The following is a 20,642-nucleotide window of genomic DNA, read 5'->3' as shown; positions in this document are numbered from 1 at the left end:
AAAAAATATCTTCAGATGTTGCCAAATGTCCCCAGGGAAAGTCACCTCCAGCTGAGAACCACTTGTCTAAGGTCATACAGTTATTAACAGAGCTGGAATTTTAATACAGTTGGTCTTACTCCAAAGGCCAAAAGCTCACCATCAGATTGTAATACTGGACAGGTGGATTTCAGAGACAGGAGTCATCAGCTAGGATCCTAGGCCATTGGAGAGGCAGATCTGTTCCCCTGTGGGGTGGGAAGGGGTGATTCTCTGCAGGAGGTTTAGGAAAGTAGGGGTGATTTAGAGATCCAAAGTCATGGCTAGGGAATCCCTTCACAAGTTCTTTTTCTTTCTTTTTTCTTTTTATTTATTTTTTGGTATTGAGGATCGAACCTAGGGGTGTTTTACCTCTAGCTGCATCCTACATTACCAGTCCCCCATGCCCCACTTTTTTTTTTTTTTTTTTTTTTTTTTTTTTTGAGACAGGGTCTTGCTAAGTTGCTTAGGATCTCACTAAGTCACTGAGGTGGGCCTCAAATTTGTGATCCTCCTGCCTTAGCCTCCTGAGTCACTAGGGTTACAGGTGTGGCCACCAGATCTGGCACAAGTGAGTTCTTGATGGACGGTCCTTGTCCTAATCCTCCTTTGATGATAGGGTCTGGTATTAAACATTGTTGAAGTGCTGAGTCATTAGTGTGCAGGTGATAGTTATAACCTTGATAGTGGAAGACCTCACCCATTCTTTAAGTTGCTGCCATGTGCCTGGCAGAGAGGAGGTAGGTCCCATTTAATCTTCACCTTCACCTAATAAGATAGGTATTATTACCTGTACTTTATATGCCAGGAACCTAAAACTCTGAGAGGCTGAGTAATTAGATTGAAGTAAACACAGCCTTCTTCCCACTCATACTCAGCAAAGAGGAAAGATACAGGCTTTTGCTGATTGGAGGGGAGGGTGCCAAGAGACCATTAAAAGGAGCAAATGATTGACAAATATTTGTAAAGCCAGAGAACCCCTCATTCAAATGAAATTTCACCAAAAACAAAAACAATAACCTAAATGACAGTGGCAGAGTCTCTATTTGGAAAGTTGAGGGTCTCTGTGTGGTAATCCCTTGACCTCCCTCTTCCAGGAGTCCCCCAGGGATCTGACCAATTAGTCCTTCTCTTTTTAGCAGGTTTCTGAGGTCAGAGGAGGAAAATTCATCCAAGGTCACACAGCCAGGCAGGGCCAGATCATTCAAATAGGGCTCTGACCTGGTGTCACGATACTATAGGCAACAGGGCAGAGGCTGGACAATTTTTATTTTATTTATTTTTTTCTACTAGTGATTGAACCCAGAGGCCTTAATCACTGGATCACATCCCCAGTCCTTTTCTTATTTTTTTATTTTGAGACAGAGTCTCACTAAGTTGCTTAAGGCCTTGCTAGCTGGACTGATTTTAAGGAGCCAATTCACCCCAAGGGATGGGCATTGCTGTTCCTGTGATGTGGGAGGCATCCGATGAACTCACTGCTCCAAGGCAGAAGGGCCAGCTGGATGAAGAGTAGAGAACCAACCCCTCACACCTCGAACCTGTGCAAGTGTCTCCCTGGTAAAATCTTTCACAAAGATTTTACCTTCGCCTTTTCAAATCTCTTTGAGGAGCACTAGCAAATACCATATCCCCCTATTACAGATAAAGAGACCGGGACTTGGACAAGTTAACTTATTTGCTCCAGGCCACATACCTGACAGGTGACAGAAGTAGGCTCCAGACCCTAGGTTTCTCTCTTTAGTCCAAACTGCAAGGAACCCCGTCTAACATTAAGTCCCAGGGCCTGCCCAGGAGCTCCATTCCAAACCACCTTCCACACACTACTGGGCGGAGATGGCTACTCTAAACTGTCGCCTTGAGCTTCCTAAACTGTCACAACACTCACCACAATACACAAAACTGCTACAATGCACACCAGTCTAGAGTAAACAGAAACCAGACAGCGGGTTGCACGACATCCAACGATGCCATCTTTTCCTGCATTTTGGCCCCTCACCACCTACGGGGATTAGGGGTGGAAATGGGCGGGGCGCCTGAGGCGTGGGCGGGGTCATGTGGTCGCCTGCGTCCTCAGGCAAATCCATGCAGGCGGGCTGTTTGGCTCCGCTCCTGCAAGGGTACCTCCCGCTCCACACCCCGGAGGCCGCGGCGCTGAAGGCTGATGCTGACGCAGGCGGCTGCGTGTGGGCGGCCGCATGTGAGTCTGTGTGTATCTGTGTGTGTGGTTGCTGGGGCCTCCCCGGCCTCCTAAATGGGGGTTTCCTTTCCCTGTTGCCAAGGAAACAAACAGAAGCTCCACAACTCTAGGACTGGAGTTGGAGAAAAGGGTCCCCTCCCCCCCAAGTCCCCACGCTTGCGGGAAGGAAGGCAGAAAATAATTCTTTTTCTCGTTCATTTGCGTCCAGGTGTGGACCACATGTTTGTGGGATCTGAAAGTAGGATGGACAATTGTTTGGTCTGCTCGAGATAGGGATTTCCCAGGGGAAGGGACGTTTAATGCTAAAATCGGGATGACTGGCCATCCTACCTAAAGCACATACAGTTTTGTGGGGAGGCCCTCGAAGAAATACAACCAGGGACCGGGCATGGTGGTGGCGGTGCATGCCTGTCATCCCAGCGAATCGGGAGCGTGAGGCAGAAGGATCACAAGTTTGAGACCAGCCTGGACAACAGCGCCACTGTCTCAAAATAAGGGCTGGAGAGGAAGCTCAGCGGTAGAGTGCTTGCCTACCTTGCAAGAGGACTTGGATTCGATCCCCACGAACCAGGGAAGGAGCTATAATCAGATCTGCGGATTTCACAAAGACATATGGCTCTAAAAAGAAGCCATATGGTCTTTGTGGCTGAGAGGCCCTGAAGTTTCACCTTCCCCAGCTCAGTGGCAAATCTGCCCTTGTCTTCAGCTTCAGTAGCCCCCAAGTTCCTCAAAGTCCTGTTGAAACCTCTACCCTGGCATTCAGGCCAGGGGGCAACTGGGAGTGCAAAGTCTCAGCAAGGAGGGCCTTGGAGGTTTCCTGATGGGTGGGATAGGGTGGAGCAAGGGGCACTTTGTGGAGAAGTTGGGAGGAGGAGCTGGCAAGTGGGGCAAGGGGATGAGCAGGTTCTCTGGGCCATCAGGAAGCCCCATGGGATGGGGAAGGGACTGCTGTGCTTAGACCAGTGTTTCAACACTGCCTAGAAGCTAGCACTTTAGACCTGGGAGGAGTCAGAGCATTGCACAGCCCAACATCCCCCCCCCCCCCCCCCCCGCCCTTCTAGACCAGAATTAGTCTAACTCCCCAGATTCCCCTTCTGCTATTTCTAAGCCAGCCCACAGACCCGCCCTAGAGGAGCACCCCCATTAGCCCTCTTTGTCCAGGGAGCTCATTGCTTATAGGGCAGCCAGAGAGTGCACCTCACTTTGGTCCTGACCCCTGAGGGGTTCTTCATCACAATGACAGGTAATGAGAAAACTACTAGAGGAGGAGAGGGGTGGCAGGGACCTGGCCAGGAGAGACAGGATGCAGAGCTGAAGCTGGCAAACTCTCCAACCCTGTTCTGTCAGGCTGCCCAGGAAGGGGCGAGAGGGTATCTGTTTCCTCTTGACCTTGGTCCCCTCAATCCTACCCCAGAGAAGGTAAAAATGGTGCTGACTTGCTGACAGGGAGCTTCCTGGCCTGAGGATGGAGAATGGCTTCCAGCAAAACATTACTCCCCCTGGGGTTTCATGGAGTAAAGCTAAGGTTTAGAGGTGAGAGGCATATTTCCTGTTGGTAGAAAGGGGTGAGGTCCAGGGGCTCAATGAGCACCAACAATTTTCTAGGAGTCACAGCCAGGCTGGGCTCCCAGAAATCTGTGGTGGGGGAGAGGCAGAGGATCTGTCTAGCTTAGGGGTGGCCCTTGCTCAGGTTCTGTAGTGAATGGGTATGAGGGGGGTGGACTAGAACGAGTTGAGCACAGAGTGGGAATGAAGGAGAGATGAGTGGGGAAAGGGAGGAGGCTAGGGAGGAAGTCTTCTGTGAGGGAGGGGTTGGGGACCACATCTGGAGTCCAGGCTGGGGAGCCCTGAAGTGGGGAGATGGGCAGAAATAGGTCCAGGGATTGAGGAGGGGGGCAACTACTCTGGCTGATGTCCATGTTCCAGTGCCAGATCCTGGTGGGGCAAATATTTACCCGATGACAACGGTTGCTAAGCAGGAAGGAGGAGCAAGGCCAGTAGCTAGAGGCCCTTCCAGGCTCCTCCCATCCCTCACAAAAGACAGCCTAGAGAGGGTGAGTCAAGGCGCTCTCCTCAACCCCTCAACCACGCCCTGCCCGCTCAGCTATACCAGTTCATGCACATACATCTTGGGGTCTCCTCCACTCCCCTCCCAAGCCCAGGTGGCAACAGGTCAGAAGATTGAGCTAGGGGGAATTCAATCCCTGTGCTGCCAGGCCTTGCCCCTACCCTGGGACAGCTCTGGAGACTCAGGCCTTGCAAAAAACCACCTTCTCAATCCACTGTTCAGTGGGGACTGGGAAGGGGTGGGGCCAAGATGTCAGGATTCATGAGGGAGGGGGCAGTGAAGGACACAGCCAAAATGTCCAGGGAATGGAGGCTGAGTGGGAGGGAAAGGAGTGACGCTATTAGGAGGTTCAAAACGGGAGGGGAGCAGGACTGGTGGAGCCAGAGAAGAGGGTTCTGAGGGGCACTCCCCATTCTGGCCCCTGGGCAGAGGAGGGAGAAGAACAAGGGAGGGAAGAGTGGGCTGTGCTCAAATGGAGCCAGATGTGTCCCATGTGATGTGGGTTGTCTCTGGCATGGGCACAGCAAGGGCAGGATGTGCCACTGCAGCTGGAAAGGATTAGTCAGAAACTGGGAGGGTGTATCCCCCTGGAGAGGGAGCAGGGGAGAGGGAGAGCTAGTCCAGAACCCTTTCATCCTACCCAAAGGAAGCAGACGAAGGGATGGTTCAAGTGCTCAGGGCCTTCGAGGAGGGGCTGGCTAGGGCCATGATCTTCCTTTCCTGCTTATCATCCTCAAGGTTCCCACCCATTTCTCTGACCCAACCTGGTTTTCTGTATGCAAAATGGGGATCCTGACACCTCTCCCCGGGGCTGCAGGAGGAGTACCTCATACCAGATGTGCCAAGAGTGTGGCCCAGGGCCCAGAACACAGAAAGGACATGCCATAATGTTCTTCTCCCCCCGCCCCCATGTTCTCTTCCTTGTCCATCTCCTCAGGGTGAGGCCTCTACTCTGTAGAGCCTCTCCCTGTGGGTCCACAGGTTCCCACCCTTAGCCATGGGCCCCTCTGCAAATTGGAATGCAGAGGCAGGAGGGACTGCAGGGGTAAGAAGAGGTTTCTAGAGCCTGGGACTTCCTGGCACCAGTGGAAATTCTCAGGTGTTGGAGAATTGGCCAGAATAACTGTAGGGACAAAGTCCCCAATTCTGCTGCTGCAGTCTCCATGGATCCACCTGGAAGCAGGGATAGATGAAATGAACAGAGAAGAGACTAAAGCTATACCACAGGAAAGACTTCCCAACACCCCTAAAACAGCACAAGTCCAGAAGGAGAAGTGAGTGGGGGGAGAAACAGAACACAGAACTCCATGCTGGAGAGGCAGGTCCATGCTGGCAACCAAAAGGCTGTTGTTTTCCAAACTTCCATTGGAAAGTTTGAAAAATACACATGGAAACGTGACTCACTGCCCCCTCCCCAGGGCCCCCCCTTTCCTGGTTTCTGTGATTTTTCTCCCAAGAGTTAATTCAAGTCACATTTTCACAGAGGAGGAGGGCAAGGAACTGGCTGAAGAAGGCTGAGAAGCACTTCGAGTTGAGCTGGAAACGGAGGTGTGTGCTGGGCGGGCAGACAAGGGTGGGGTAATTCTCCCACTGTGGAACTGGTGGGGGAGAATTCTACCTGTCTACGTTGACACTCAAGGGTGGCGGTAGAAAAGTACAGTCATGTGACCACCACCCAAACCAAACCATCTTGAAGGTACAGTGGTAAGACAAGAATGAACCCTATGGCGCTCCCAGTCTCCCAACCAAAGGGTATAAGATCAAGACTGAAGGTGGGTGCTCTGCCTACCATGTCCATAGCTCGTCCATGGCACCCTGCTCCCTGTGTGCTCCAGGCCCAGAGAGTTCCTTTCCTGTTTTCTTTCTTGGAACCAAGCTACAACTAAGGCCAGAGGCCCCAGAAGTTTGGAGTGGAAGCTCCCCTGAACTCACTCACCTCCAATGCCCCTCCCAACACAAGTCACCACGGAGCAGCCACACAGGTGTGTGCCTCCCTGGGAGCTGGGGAGGATCCAGGAAAGCCTGCCTTAACAGGGTGTCTCTGGGCCAGGAATTCCCAGCCTATTCCAGAGAGGCTAGGAAGAGGGAGGGCCTGATACCAGGCTAAGGGTGAGCAGCCCTCCACTCTTGACATTTCTTAGAGGAGGACCCCAAGCTTTCCAAGTGAGTGTCAAGCTCTATCATTTGCCATCCCTCTTTGATGTCCCGGATGGAGTTCTTTTTTGGAGTGCTGCAGATTGCTCATGCTAGGCATGTGCTCTACCACTGAGCCACATCCCCAGTCCCAGATGGAGTTCTTCTGTCTCCCCAACACCATCCTGGTCCCACTCAGCTTCCTCAGACTTACTTTCTCCATCTCCCATAGCCAAGGATCCCCCAAGTCCTGTGGATCTTCCTACAAAGTCTCTCTCCCTTAGAGCTCTGCCTTCAGCTCCCTGTTCTGAGCACCATCAGTCACTTGGATGCCTGCAGGCACCTCCCTCCTCGCAGAGGCCTCCACTCTTGCTTCTGTCTCATCCTTCCCCCCTGCCCCCAAACCAGAGATGATCTTTCCAAAAGAAAACCATGTCATGTTTCCACAAGACTTCAAACCAAAAGTGGATCTCCGTTGTATTTGGGATACACTCCAAATTCCATGACCTGACTTGTAAAGCCTGCAGCACCAGCCCCATCCCTTGCCCTCTAAATGCCAGCAATTCTGACCTCTCTTGCTTCTTCTAAGGCAACCTTCCTGGACTTGGCGTGTACTTTGCCCTTTGGTCAACTTCTACCCATTCTCCAGGCTCATCGAAAAGTGCCTGAATCGGGTGTCCCCACTGAGCCTCCATACCCCTTGCCACATAATAGTGATACTATTTATATACATGTCCTATATACATGTCTTCTCCCATTAGGGAACCTCCTTGAGGGTTAAGGTTTTGTGGATTTGGTCTTCTGTATTTCTAGCACCCAGCACAGCCCCTGATGTGTGTTAAGAACTCAATGCACATTTATAGGGTTTTTTTGGTACCAAGGATTGAAACCAGGGGTGGTTGGCCACCGATCCATATCCCCAGCCCTTTTATATATATATACATATATATATATATATATACATATATACATATATATATATATATTTGTGTGTGTGTGTGTGTGTGGTGCTGGGGCTTGAACCCAGGACCTTCTGCATACGAGGCAGGTACTCTATCAACTGAGCTATATCCCCAGCCCCCTTTTTGTATTTTATTTAGAGGCAGGCTCTCGCTAAGTTGCTGAGGCTGGCTTTGAACTCACGATCTTCCTATCTCAGCCTCCCTAGCCGCTGGGCTTACAGGCGTGCGCCACCATACCTGGCCCTATCAATACACATCTGAGCTGAGCATCTTCCTCACAGCTCCCTCATGAACCAGCCCCCTGAAGGGGCTCAAGTTCTCTCTCTACTTTCCCCACACAATTCGCTGTTCATCACCTACTTCCAGCCTCACCTCTCCGTGTTTCCCCTTACTGCCTTCATTCATTTGAGCTCCTTGTGTGCACTGCAACAGGCCTCTCTGGGCTCACAGCCTGAGGCATAGTCACAATAACAATAATAATGAGAGCTACCTGTGTGTCAGGGCTTGTTCTAGGATCTTTCCATTCATTGGCTCATTTGGTTCCAAGCAGGAGCTACAACAAAAAAAGAGGTTGGCCCAAAGACTTAACTTATCTGATGGTTGGAGGTGGATCTTTCCAGGAGTTTGTAATTCCATAGTCAATTGTGGGTAAAGGAGACGGAATATATGCTAGGCCTTCAATAAATGTTTATCAAGGGAAGAAACAATATAATTGCCTACCTTTATAGCAGTTCCTATCCCTAGTAAAACATAATCTCCAGGAAGCCCTGGGAGGTGAGCATAGCAAGGGCATTATTTTCACTCACTCCAAATGAGTGAGAAGAACTGTTTTCAGCCACACAGGTGGTAATGCCTCTTGTCCACACTGCAGTTCCTCTGAGGGACAGGCAGAGGGGTCCAGTGTGGCACAGGGCATAGAAGAGCTGTGCCAGGCTGGGGGAACCTTTTGAGACCATCCATTCAGTGGTCTCAAACCTCATTGGGCATCAAAATTTCTCCAGGGAGAGGGCTTTCAAAACTGCCAGTGGAAGCTGGGCAAGGGGGTGCACACCTATAATCCCTGCCACTTGGGAGGCTGAGGCAGGAAGATCACAAGTTCAAGGTCAGCCTCAGCAATTTGGTCAGAACCTGTCTCAAAATAAAAAGAACTGGGGATGTAGTTCAGAGGTAAAGTGCCCCTGGATTGAATTCCCAGTGCCAAACAGAACAAAGCTAAAAAGGAAACAAACAAACAAACAAACAAACAAAAAACTGCCAAAGGCGGTGCTAAAGGAGTGGTTCAGAGGTAGAACAGGGACGTGTGTGTTGGTAGGCCCTGGGTTCCATCCCCAGCACCACACTTACTTTCACACACAAAAAACCTGTCAATGACCAAAATAGTAGGTATTTTGATTTAGTGATTGTTCTGGGGTAAGATGGGAATTTTTCAATTAAAAAAAAAACTTTTTGATCTGTCATTTTATAGATGAAGAAGCTGAGTTTGGAGTGGGAATTACAATACAGCTAATAGTTATTGAGTGTTTGCAGTGTCAGTCACTGTTGTGAATAGTGTGTGTTCAACTGATCTCACCATAGCCCAGCACGACAGGGACCATCATCAGCTCTCTGATTCAGGTGAAAAAGCAAAGCACTGAGGGTCAGCATCACACAACCAAGGAATGATAAGTCTGGGATTCAAATCCTAAAGACCTGGCTTCAAAGCCTACATTCCCAACCTTGACCCCACGGCCATCAAAACCAAAATCACAAAGAAGCTAGTGGTGGAGCCAGACCCAGACCCCAGGTTTCTACTGGACAGAAAAGTCAGAGAGCTTGTAAAAGTGGGTAAACTGAAGTCAGAGAAGCTGCAATGCAGGAGAAGGCTGGAGGGTCCAGGTCTCCTCCATCATGGGGGTGGAAAGGGCTGGGCAGTGGGGCAATCCCCCTAGGAGGCCATCCTTCCTCTACTTCCCTCCCTTCCCAAGGGGAGCCCTGACCAGTCCCAGCTGAGCTGTCACCCTCCCTATGCTAATTGATGCAGCCTCCTAATTGCTGATCACAAGGAGGCAATTAAGCCCAATTAGGGAGCCAGTGCTAATTAGTGCTCAGCTTCCCACAGCCTCTGGGCCCTCCCCGGGGTCTGCAGGAACCTGCTGCCCACCTCCCTCCATCCCCAGGAAGGAGGATTGAGAAAGTATGGGGCATGTTGACAGTTCATACTCTTCTCTTACTCTCCCAAAGATCAAAGGCTGAGCACCTTGGTTTATCCCCTACTTGTAGACCATATGGCAGCTATCTCAGGTCCCACTAGACACGACTTGCCTTCCGTGACAACCAACAACATTCATACCACTCCACAAGTATTTGCCTCAGCCTCCCAAGTTGCTGAGATTACAGGTGTGCACCACTGCGCCTGGTTTACCTCCATGACTCCTGATGGAACATGGTTGACAGGTGGGGCATGAATTGGGCACCTTCTTTCCACATGCTACACAATGCCAGGTTGTCCCATTTAATCTACTTTTTCTCTCTCTGCTCATGTGCCTGTTTCTGTTCTAGAGAGAATCCAGCACCAAATTAAAAAGTTCTTTCTGGGATGACAGGACTTGGAAGCTGCAAGCAGGGAATCTAGTTCACTCTTCCATCAACTTGAATGGTAACTCTGGAAAAAAAAAAATCAGGTCTATGAATATAGCTCAGTTGGTAGAGTGCTTGCCTTGTAAACACAAACTCCTGGGTTCAATCCCCAGCTCCTACAACATTATTTAAAAAAAAAAAAAAAAAAAAAAAATCCCTGTCTTCCTGTGGGCCTCGGTTTCCACATCCACAAAGCAAGAGGAACCAGACTGGAGGAAGGATTTCTTTACTCTTTTTTGTTGTTTTATCCCATGCTGGGGATTGAACCCAGGCCTTAACCCATACCAAGCAATAACTCCACCACTGAGCCACATTCCCCATTCCTTCAGGCTGGAAGATTTTTAAGGCCCTTCCAACCTCCATTCATTCTGCTGCAAGAGAAGGAGGATGAGGGGTTGGATTTCCCTCTCGCATGTCATCGAGGCCTAGTGTAGGGTGATGGGGATACCCCTTTTGTACTGAAACTGGCAGTGGGGGGGGCACAGCTGAACAAGAGTGAAACTATTCTAATAGGGTCTAGAAGAGGCTGGGAACTCCCAGTTCCATTAGGGGTTAGGAGTTTGAGGGTAAGCAGATATAATGATTATAATAATTCTCTCTCTTTCTCTGTCTCTCTGTCTCTCTCTCTCTCTCTCTCTCTGTCTCTCTGTCTCTCTCTCTCTCACACACACACACACACACACACACACACACACACACACACACACAGAGTCACACACATTCCTATACTCAGGACCAGGAAAGAGAGTGAAAAGGGATGCTGTTGGGGCCTATTTTCTTGGTCTTGAAGGAAAATAGAAAGTAGGCCGGATACAGTTTCTTGTCTACATCAGAAAGATAGTTTGCCAATCTCCCTATCAATGTTGAGCTCACACAGGACAGGCAGGCAAGGGAGGCTGGGAGAGATGGAAGGATCCTTTCTCCACATCCTCTGGGATCTTAGCTATACTCTATGTTCCTTTTCATCCTTTTCTGCTTTCTGGGTCTTCCCAAGAGTGCTTTGAGTTAGGCTATCTTGTGTTCTAATCCTGTTTCTGCCATTCATATACCTACCTAATGTCACCATGAGCAAGAGTGACACTTTTCTATAAAATGGGGGATAACCGTATTTCCATAAGGATGTTGTGAGCAATAAGTGAGATGTGCATGTATGTGTGGAACAGAGGGTGTACGCCTTGTGGGGGCTCAGTTCCTCCATCCTTCAGTTCCCTACCCAGGCACAGCAGAAGCCCAGGGGCCAGGGTTGGGAGAGTGCAGGAGCCACAGGGCATCCGGTCCCCAGCACCAGGTCCCTCTGCAGCCTTCCCTTTCCTGTGATGAATCACTGCTCATGGGCCCTGGGGACCCAGGAGTCCCCAGCTTGCCACAAACACTACCATTGTCATGGAAACCAGGCCTCCCTTCCTCTTTGGCTGATTGATTTCACCGCATGGCCTCCCACACTGTGGTTCCTAGATCTCAGCTTTTGACTCTTGATTGATTTAACTGTCTCTAATTTTATGTCCCCAAGAGAACACCAGTCTCATCATAACTCTCATGGTCTGCACCCACAATCCCTCAGGTGGGCCTCTTTCCTCCTCTGTTATGGCCCCCAACTCCCTTTCCTTCCAAGTTCCTCTGGGAACCTCATAGGGAAACATCTTTCCAGAGGGGTGAGGAGGTGCATGCCTGTAATCCCAGCGACTAGGGATGCTGAAACAGGAGGACTGCAAGTTCAAGGACAACCTAGGCAATTTAGTGAGACCCTTTCTCAAAATTAAAAAAAAATAAAAAAGGCTGGGGTGTAGCTCAGTGGTTGAGTACCAGTAGGTGCAATCCCTAGTACGGTAAAAAAAAAAAAAAAAAGAAAAAAGAAAAAAGAAAAAAGAAAAAGGAAAAAGATCTTTCCAAGAGGAATGAGGGAGTCAGCCCCAGCTGCCTTGGATCTGGACCCTTGCTCGGGCATCAGTACCCCATTTCTCCAGCACCAGTTTAGACCACTCAGGGTTGGGGTGTGAAATCATCAGTCAGGGCAAGGGAGGTGGCCACGGGAAGAGACCGACGGGCGCTGGCGCCACCTGCTGGGGGACCCGGGATCAGCCCCACCTTCTTCCCGGTGGGCGTGTCTAGGAACCCTGAGTGTCAGAAGGCCCTGGCCACGTGTCCTTTTAGGGGAGATAGTTATCCATATCCTTTGCTCACTCATTTATTCACAAGTGTTTACTCAGTACTGTCTGTGTATTCTCGTGGAACAAGTGATAAAATTTGCCGGGTGTGATGTGCACACCTGTAATTCCAGCAACTCAGGAGGGTGAGGCAGGAGGGTGAGGCAGGAGGATCGCAAGTTCAAGGCCAACCTGGGCAAATTGGAGACCAATCCGAAAATAAAATATAAAAAGGAGCAGGGAGCGGTGGTGCAGGTCTGTAATTCCAACGACTCAGGTGGTTGAGGTAGGAGGATCCCAAGTTCAAGGCCAGCCTCAGCAATTTAGCAAGGCCCTAAGCAATTTAGTAAGACCCTGTTCCAAAATAAGACATTAAAAACAAACAAAAACTGCTGGAGCTGTGGCTCAGTGCCCCTGGTTCAAGTTCAGTACCAAAAATAAATAAATGAAAATAAAATAGGGCTGGGGCTGTATCAGTGGTGGCGCCATGGGGGTTCAATTTCCAGTTCTAGAAAACACACACACACACACAAACATTTTAAAGTGGTAAAAGTTCTCAAAAGGGGAAATTCAGGGGTCAGGGATTGTACCTGACCCAGCCTGCTGTTATGGAAGGGATGATTAAGCTGAATCCAGAATAATAACAACCAATATTTATTAAGCACTTTCTGTGTACTAGATGCTATGTCAGTACTTTAAAAGCTTTTCCCCACTAATTGTACAACAACCCCTTGAGGTAATTGCTACTATTATCTTCATTTTATAGATGGGGAAAACAGGTTCAGAGGTGCTAAGGAATCTGTAGAGGGCTCACAGGTAGTAGGCAGGTTCCTTGTCTGACTACGAGCTCCTGCTTAAAAAGTCGGGTGGAGAAAGTGTTTCCAGGACTGAAACGGTTGGCTGAACGGACAAAGGAGAAGAAATGATTGAAGGAGACCAAAAAGTACTTAGGCAGGTAACAGAAAATCTAGGGAGGAAATAAATAATCTTTCTTCTTCTTGTAGTATGGGGATTGAACCCAGGGCCTTAGCACATGTTAGGCAAGTATTTCACTAGTAAGCTACATCCTCAGTAGAAGCAGAAATTCTGAGAAGGAGGCACCGAAGGCTCGGAGGTCAGAAGTCAAACAAGATAAAAACTGAGATTGGACATAGCTCCTACTCACTGGTAGCCCCAAGCAATGTGGAAAGTTGGGGCATAGAAATGCAGGGAGGCCAGAGTAGGTAGTTCCTTAGCAAAGGTCTAACTATCATGAGTAGATCAACCAGTAGGTCATGAGTAGTCTGTGAAGACTGCCTGAGAGAGGCAATTAATCTGGAAGGGCATGGAAGTGCCTCTAGGACACTGGCAATAAGTCTCCAACTTCTGGGACTGGATACAAGAAATAATTGGAGGTCTGGGGAGGTAATGAAAGTGTGAAACAGCCTGACCTCTAACCCTGGGCTCCTTGGGGAGCTGGGATGGAGACTAGCACAAGAAGGTGAAACTAGAAAAGCACCTCCAGGGACCCAGGTGTGGTGGTGCATGCCTGTAATTCCAGCTGGGGCTGGAGGATTGCAAGTTGGAGGCCAGCCTCACCAATTTAGCAAGACCCTAATCTCAAAAGTAAAAAAAAAAAAAAAAAAAAAAATTAAGTGGCTAAGGATATAGCACTGGACAGAGTATCCCTGGGTTCAATCCCCAGTACTAATTTTTTTTTTTTTTTCTTTTGTACTGGGGATTGAATAAAGGGGCCCTTAACCACTGAGCCACATCCCCAGTCCTTTTTGTATTTTATTTAGAGACGGGGTTTCACTGAGTTGCTTAGAGCCTCACTAAGTTGCTAAGGCTGGCTCTGAACTCATGATTTTCCTGTGCCTCAGTCTCCTGAGCTTCTGGGATTATAGACTTATGCCACCACACCCGGCTCAATCCCCAATGCTTCTAAATTAATTAATTAATTAATTAATAATAAATAAAAGTGACTTGGAGACCATCTTCACCTGCAGTGGGGAACTGGAGGTAGCTGTACCTGCTAGAGAAAGCCCAGTGCATATTGAAATCAGCCATAGTGAGAGGATTCACACTAGATTCATATTTGCCACAAATCACAGCTTTCTCCCACTCCTCCTTTTTCCCCAATATTTTTAATTGTAGATGGACACATATCTTTTTTTTTTTTTTTTTTTAATTTGTGGTGCTTAGAATTGAACCCAGTGCCTCACATGTGCTAGGTAAGCGCTCTACCACTGAGCCACAACCCCAGCACCACCTTCCCCAACCCCGCTGTTATTAAACATTTACCAGCATAATAGTTCTACATTCTCCTGTGCCAACTTTACAGAAGAGGAAATGACTTATTCAGAATTACATGCTTTCTTTTTTCTTTGATTATTTCAATCAATCATTGATTTGACAAATTTGCAGCCAGGAGTGGTAGCATACACTTATAACCCCAGTGACTCCAGAGGTTGAGGCAGGAAGATCTCAAGTTTGAGGTCAGCCTTGGCAATTTAGAGAAACCTGTCCAAAATAGAAAATAAGGACTGGGGATGTAACCCAGTGGTAGAGCACACACATAGCATATGTGAGGCCCTGGGTTCAAGTCCCAGTACTTGAACCCAATACCAAAAAGAGAAAAGGAAAAGGGCTAAGGATCTAGCTTAGTGCTAGAGTGTCCCTTGGCTTCAATCCCAAGTACCAAAAATAAAAAATAAAAAAATTAATAATAATTATTATTATCATCATATAATGTGCCAAGTGCCACCTCTGTGTTAGGCTTTGGAGAAACAGCCACTGTCCTGGAAGAGCTTTCAGTCTGGAGTAGCATGCAGAACATGGAAACTGGCTTTGAACACTGTGGGCTAATTACCAACAGGGGCAAATACTGGGTGCTGAAGCCTGATCCCACCCACATCCATCAGCATGGCCAGGAAGGCTCTTCAGAGGACATGACCCAGGTCTGAAGGGTGAGTGAGAGATGAGGGAGAGCTTTCAAGACCGAGGGAAAGCAAGCGAAAGGCCTAGAGAGCTGAAGGCCTGGCAGGAGCTTGCAAGCCATGCATTCTTTGTGCAAGTCTCATTCTGCCAGAGAGGAGGGGTCTACATGTTTGGAGATACTTGCTGGGCCACCAGCCAAAAGCCATGTCAGTAAGTTAGCACAAGGATTGCATTCCTGAGCCCCAGTCTAGGTGTGGAAAGTGAGGAATCCAATGACAGTATATGCCAACCCTCGAGCAGATAGCACCCCCTGGGGGCCAGTTGAGGAGGGGCGTGAGGGGTTAGGTGGGAAAGGGAGGGAAGAGGTGGAGCAGGGTGTGGGAATGGGAGGTATGGTAGAAAGCAGAGGGAGAAGTTGAATATTTGGTGGTGTGTGTTGCGGGTGTGGAAGGCATAGATGAACAGGCACAACTTCCAAACAACAAACATTTATTGAGCACCTACTGTGTGCCAGGCTTTGGGAACACAGGAGTAGACTAGACCCAGTCCTGGTCCTCAGTGAGTTTCTAAAATATTGGGGTAACAAACATAAATAGAGGCCGGGTGCAGTGGACCATGCCTGTAATTCCAGTGGCTCAGGAGTCTGAGGCATGAGGATCTCGAGTTCAAAGCCAGTCTCAGCAATTTAGTGAGGCCCTAAGCAACTCAGTGAGACCCTGTCTCTAAATAAAATACAAAAAGAAAAAAAAAACCGGGGGCGGGGGGCTGGGAAGGAGGCTCAGTGGTTAAGTGCCTCTAGGTTCAATCCCTGTACCAAAAAAAAAAAAAAAGCATGGAGAGTTATAGTATAGTGTCATGAAGGGTAAGACATCCAAAAGTAACCAGGGGAGATTTCTGGGGGAAAAAATGACATCAAATGGGGTCCTGCAAGATGAATGATTGCTATCCTATCCAGGTGAAGGGTGGAGTAATGGGAGGGAGGTTAAAATCAGCTGGACAGGTGGACAAGGGCCAGATCATGAAGAACATTATAACTACATGAAGGAATCTGAATCTAATGACAAAGGAAAACTAATACAAGGTTTCAAGCAAGAGGGTTTCATGAGTAGATTTTTTAAATTTATTTTTCAGCAGTATTGGGCATTGCACTCAGGGGCACTCTACCACTGGGCTATAATCGCCAGTCCTTTTTATATATTTTTTATTATTATTTGTAAATGGACACAATGCCTTTATTTTATTCTCTTATTTATATGCGGTGCTGAAGATTGAACCCAGTGCCTCACACATGCTAGGCAAGCACTCTGCCAATGAGCTACAGCACCCCCTTTTTATTTAAATTTTGAGATAGAGTGTCACTAACTTACCTAGGCTAGCCTCGAACTTGGGATCCTCCTGCCTCAACCTTTAGAATCCCTGGAATGACAGACATGGGTCACCACACCCAGTTAGATTTCTTTTATTTATTTCTTTGGGTACTAGTAATTTAACCCAGGAGTGCTTTGCCACTAAGCCACATCCCCAGTCCTTTTTTATTTTTCATTTTGAGACAGGGTCTCACTAAGTTGGTGCGGGCCTCACTAGTTGAGAAGGTTGGCCTGTCTCAATCTCCTGAGTTGCTGGTATTATAGGCGTGTGCCACCACACCCAGTCAGCTAGATTTCTTACAAATGATCTCTCTGACTGCTGTGGGGAGAGTGGATTGAAGCAGGCAGGAGCAAGGCAAAGACAGAGGCAGGGAGACCAGTTACAGGCAATTTCAGGCACGGTGAAGATCGCTCACATCAGGAGGGTGGCAGGAGGCAGGAAGTTAATGGACTTGGGATTTTTATTTCTTCACTTGTTTGGTATTCAGGATTGAATTCAGGCAGGGCCTTGCACACATGCTAGACAAGTGTTCTACCACTAAGCTACACCTGCAGTTCTTGGGAAATGTGTTGAGGTTTAGTAGAGAGAACTTGTTGCTAGGTCAGATAGAAGGAAAATAGGTGAAAGGGAGGACTCAGAGATGGCTCCAGATTTCTTGAGCAACCAGGTGCATGGTGATGTCATTTACCAGAAGCTGGGGAGGCTGGGGGAGGAGCTAGTTTGGACTGTTGGAAACAGAGCCAGAAATTGGGCTTGCAGTTCCCAAGCCAGCACCTGTTTCCCTGAGGGGGTTGCTGGAAGGAGGCATGGAAATTCAGGGCAGGGGGAGTATAGGGAAGAAGTACCGGCAGAAGAAGGAAGAAATAGTAACAATAGCTAACCTATGTAGGCACTGTGCTACATGCTTTATATATGTTCAGTTAAATTCTCACAACATGATCATCCTTCCCAAATTAGTTACCTCAAACTCGTCTACCTTCGTATCCTGCTTTTTTTGTACTTTTAAAAATTTTTATTTATTTATTCAGTGGTACCGCTGAATAAGGGGTACCACTGAGTTACACCCCTGCCCTTTTTTATTTTTATTTTGAGACAGGGTCTCACTAAATTGTGCAGGTTGGTTCTGAACTTGCAGTCCTCCTGCCTCAGCCTCCAGAACCCAGGCTTTCTGCATGCTAGGGGAGCACCCTACCACTGAGCTACGTTGTCAGTCCCATTTTATCTTTCTTTGTAGCAATTTTCACTGCCAGAAAGGACATTATCAATTTGTTTAATGTCTGCCTCTCCTCCACCCCATAGAATATTGGCTCCATAAGAGGAGGCATTTTATATGTCTTGTTCTCTGGTATTTCTCCAATGCCTAAAACAGTGCCCAACATAGTGGGTGCTCAATATATACTGACTGGTGAAAAATATTTAAATTCTTGTTAGATAGATTTATTTATCTATCTATCTATTTATTTATTTTGGTACTAGGAATTGAACCCAAAGGCACTTAACCACTGAGCCACATCCCCAGCCCTTTTTTGTATTTTATTTAGAGACAGAGTCTCACTGAGTTGCTTAGAGCCTCACTAAGTTGCTGAGGCTGGCTTTGAACTTGTGATCCTCCTGCCTCAGCCTCCCCACTTGCTGGAATTACAGGCAGGTGCCACCATGCCCAACATTAGGTAGATATTATTATTTCCCTTCAGACCCAGGTTAGTTGGACTCAGATATCTGTTTCCTTAACTTTTTCCCTCAACAGTGTCTCCCAGGGAATCAGGAGGGAGCTGGACAAGAAGTCAGTCTAAACAGTTGGAAGGGACTCAAGATGACCCGAGGAGCTGATCAGCCCCACTAGAATCCCACCAGCACCTGGGTTTTCATTATAAATCAGTAATAGACTGATAGCTTGATTGCCCCACACATATTGGATGTCCATCAGAAGCCAGAAGAGGGCCAGGTGGAAGCTTGAGATAACACCTGAGGAATGCAGAGCATGGAGCCCTGGCTCAGCAGGGGAAAACACTTGGGCCATGGTGTCAGAACCCAGCCTGGGGCCCCCTCTTGGTAATTGGCCTGCAGTGCCATCTGGTGGCCAAGGTTCAAAAACATGTTCTTTGAACCCGTCCCCTCCAGGGTCTTGGAAAAGCTAGCCTCCTACCTAACCAGCAAGCCTTCCTGGCCACCTCTGCCACCAAGCTCCAGATGTCCATCCAGTTGTCTCCCTTAGAATGAACCTCATTCATCCTTCAGAGATGACATCAGATACTTAATCCAGGAAGCCTCTCCAATCTGCTCCAGCTTCAGCAATTGATCTCTTCAGGGCCTCCAAGCACTCACTGGGTATCACTCTCTACCTCTGGGGTCCCCGGCTCTGAAATAAAAAAGCTCTGGTTTTGAACACTGGTGTCTCCACTTACCAGCGTATAACCTGGACAAGTCACTTAACCTCTCTGAGACTCAGGTCTCTTATGTGAAGCAGAGACAGCAATTCTAGCTTTAAGGAGTTATGAAGATTAAATGCTATGAAGTCTGAAAAAGCTGAGCAAAGTACCTGCACCAAACAGGCATTCAGGAAATGGAAGTCCCTTCCTACCCTCTCTCTGACTTCCTCTTCTCTTTCCTGAAAAGGAAGTATGATGGAGCAAAAGGCAGAAGGGAGTCACGGGACCTGAGTTCTCTGGGTCTTAGTCTCCTGTGTAAAATGAGGCCATGAGATAATGGATGAACTATTCATTCACCCACTCACTCATTCACTTCTATCCCCTCCCCCCTACAGGGGATGGACCGAAGGGGTGCTCTTATCACTGAGCTACATCCCCAGGCTTTCTTATTTTTTATTTTGAGACAGGATTTTGCTAAGTTGCTCAGACTGGTTTCGAATTTGCAATCCTCCTGCTTCAGCCTCCTGAATTGTTGGGATTATCACCATGCCCATAACCTATTCAATATCTATTCCATCTCTGACAGTCTATATAGAATATTCTGTTCTATACATTTTGTCCATCAATTCATCTGTGCCAGACTGGGTTTTGTCCTTCAGAATCCCCTTCTCATACCTAGCACACAGTGCCTGGAACAGAGACAGAAGGAAAAAATCACCCTCCACAACCCACTGGAGTCATGTTTACCGCCTACATGCACACATACACATATGTGCACATATGCATGCACACACCAGCCAGGAGAGCACCCAGTCCCTCCTGGCTCCAGCTGCCCCTGCCCCCACCCCGCCCCAGCCAGAAACCAGAGCTGGCGCCACTGGGTGAGGAATCTAGGGACCAACTGTCACAGGCTCCTGTATCACCTGCCTCCTGGACGCCTGGGTCCAACCCTGAGAGTCCATAGGGACCCTGTCAGCCAGCTGTCCTGGGGGGCCCAGGCTCTAACCCAGCCCCTTGGAGCAGCTCTCCCTGGGGAATCAGACTGTGCAGGAGACCTGGTAGGGGAAATGCTGGGGTAGTTCCAGAGGAGGAGCAGACATGTTTGTCTGTCCAGGTCTAAACTGCAGGTTGCAGGCTGCAAAGATATATGCACAAGAACAGAACCACCCATTGTGATCCACACTCTGCAATCTCTGGAGCCTTTTAGGTTCCAAAGACAGTTTTGCTCTCACATTTTCTTCTCTTTGGCCATGTGATCTGGGTCATGTAGGCGACTTTCTGTATCTCAATCAGGGTTCAAGTCTGACACTTCTTTTGAGTGATCTACAGAATGTTACCCAATATATTGTTAGTTGAAATTAATTAATGAGTCCAGTGCATTCCAATAAGACAGAGAAAATTTAACAAGAGGATGGAGATTAGATAGCCAGGTGGACTTCCCACAAGGAAGGGATATTAAGAAAGGAAAATGGTGACACATATCTGCTACTGGGGAGGCCAAAGCAGGAGGATTGCAAGTTTGAGGCAATCCTCAACAACTTAACAAGATCCAGTCTCAAAATAAAAAATAAGAAGGGCTTGGGATGTAGCTCAGTGGTAGAGTACTCCCAGGTTCAATCCCCAGTACCACACAAAAATAAAAATTAAAAAGAAAGGAGGGGCTGGAGTTGTGGCTCAGTGGTAGAGCACTTGCATAGCGTGTGAGGCAATGGGTTTGATTGTCAGCACCACATATAAATAAATGAGTAAAAGAAAAGGTCTATCAACATCTAAAAAAAAATTTTATAAAAGTTCCTTTAACTGACTTTAAAAATAAAAAAATAAAAAGAAAGGAAAATGGAAACC

General features: G+C 48.0%; 1 long non-coding RNA gene across 1 annotated transcript; it reads left to right on the top strand.

Annotated features, from left to right (window-relative positions):
* Positions 1–470: 470 nt before the first annotated feature.
* On the top strand, positions 471–18,814 carry LOC306640681. Its single transcript, XR_013757858.1, has 3 exons — positions 471–3,461; positions 5,770–5,834; positions 18,176–18,814. It is a non-coding gene; the product is annotated as an uncharacterized lncRNA (long non-coding RNA).
* The last annotated feature ends 1,828 nt before the right edge of the window (positions 18,815–20,642 follow it).

Source organism: Sciurus vulgaris (genome assembly GCF_902686455.1).
Source record: "Sciurus vulgaris genome assembly, chromosome: 1".
Lineage (NCBI taxonomy): Eukaryota > Metazoa > Chordata > Mammalia > Rodentia > Sciuridae > Sciurus > Sciurus vulgaris.
This window is presented reverse-complemented; position numbering and strand designations above follow the sequence as displayed.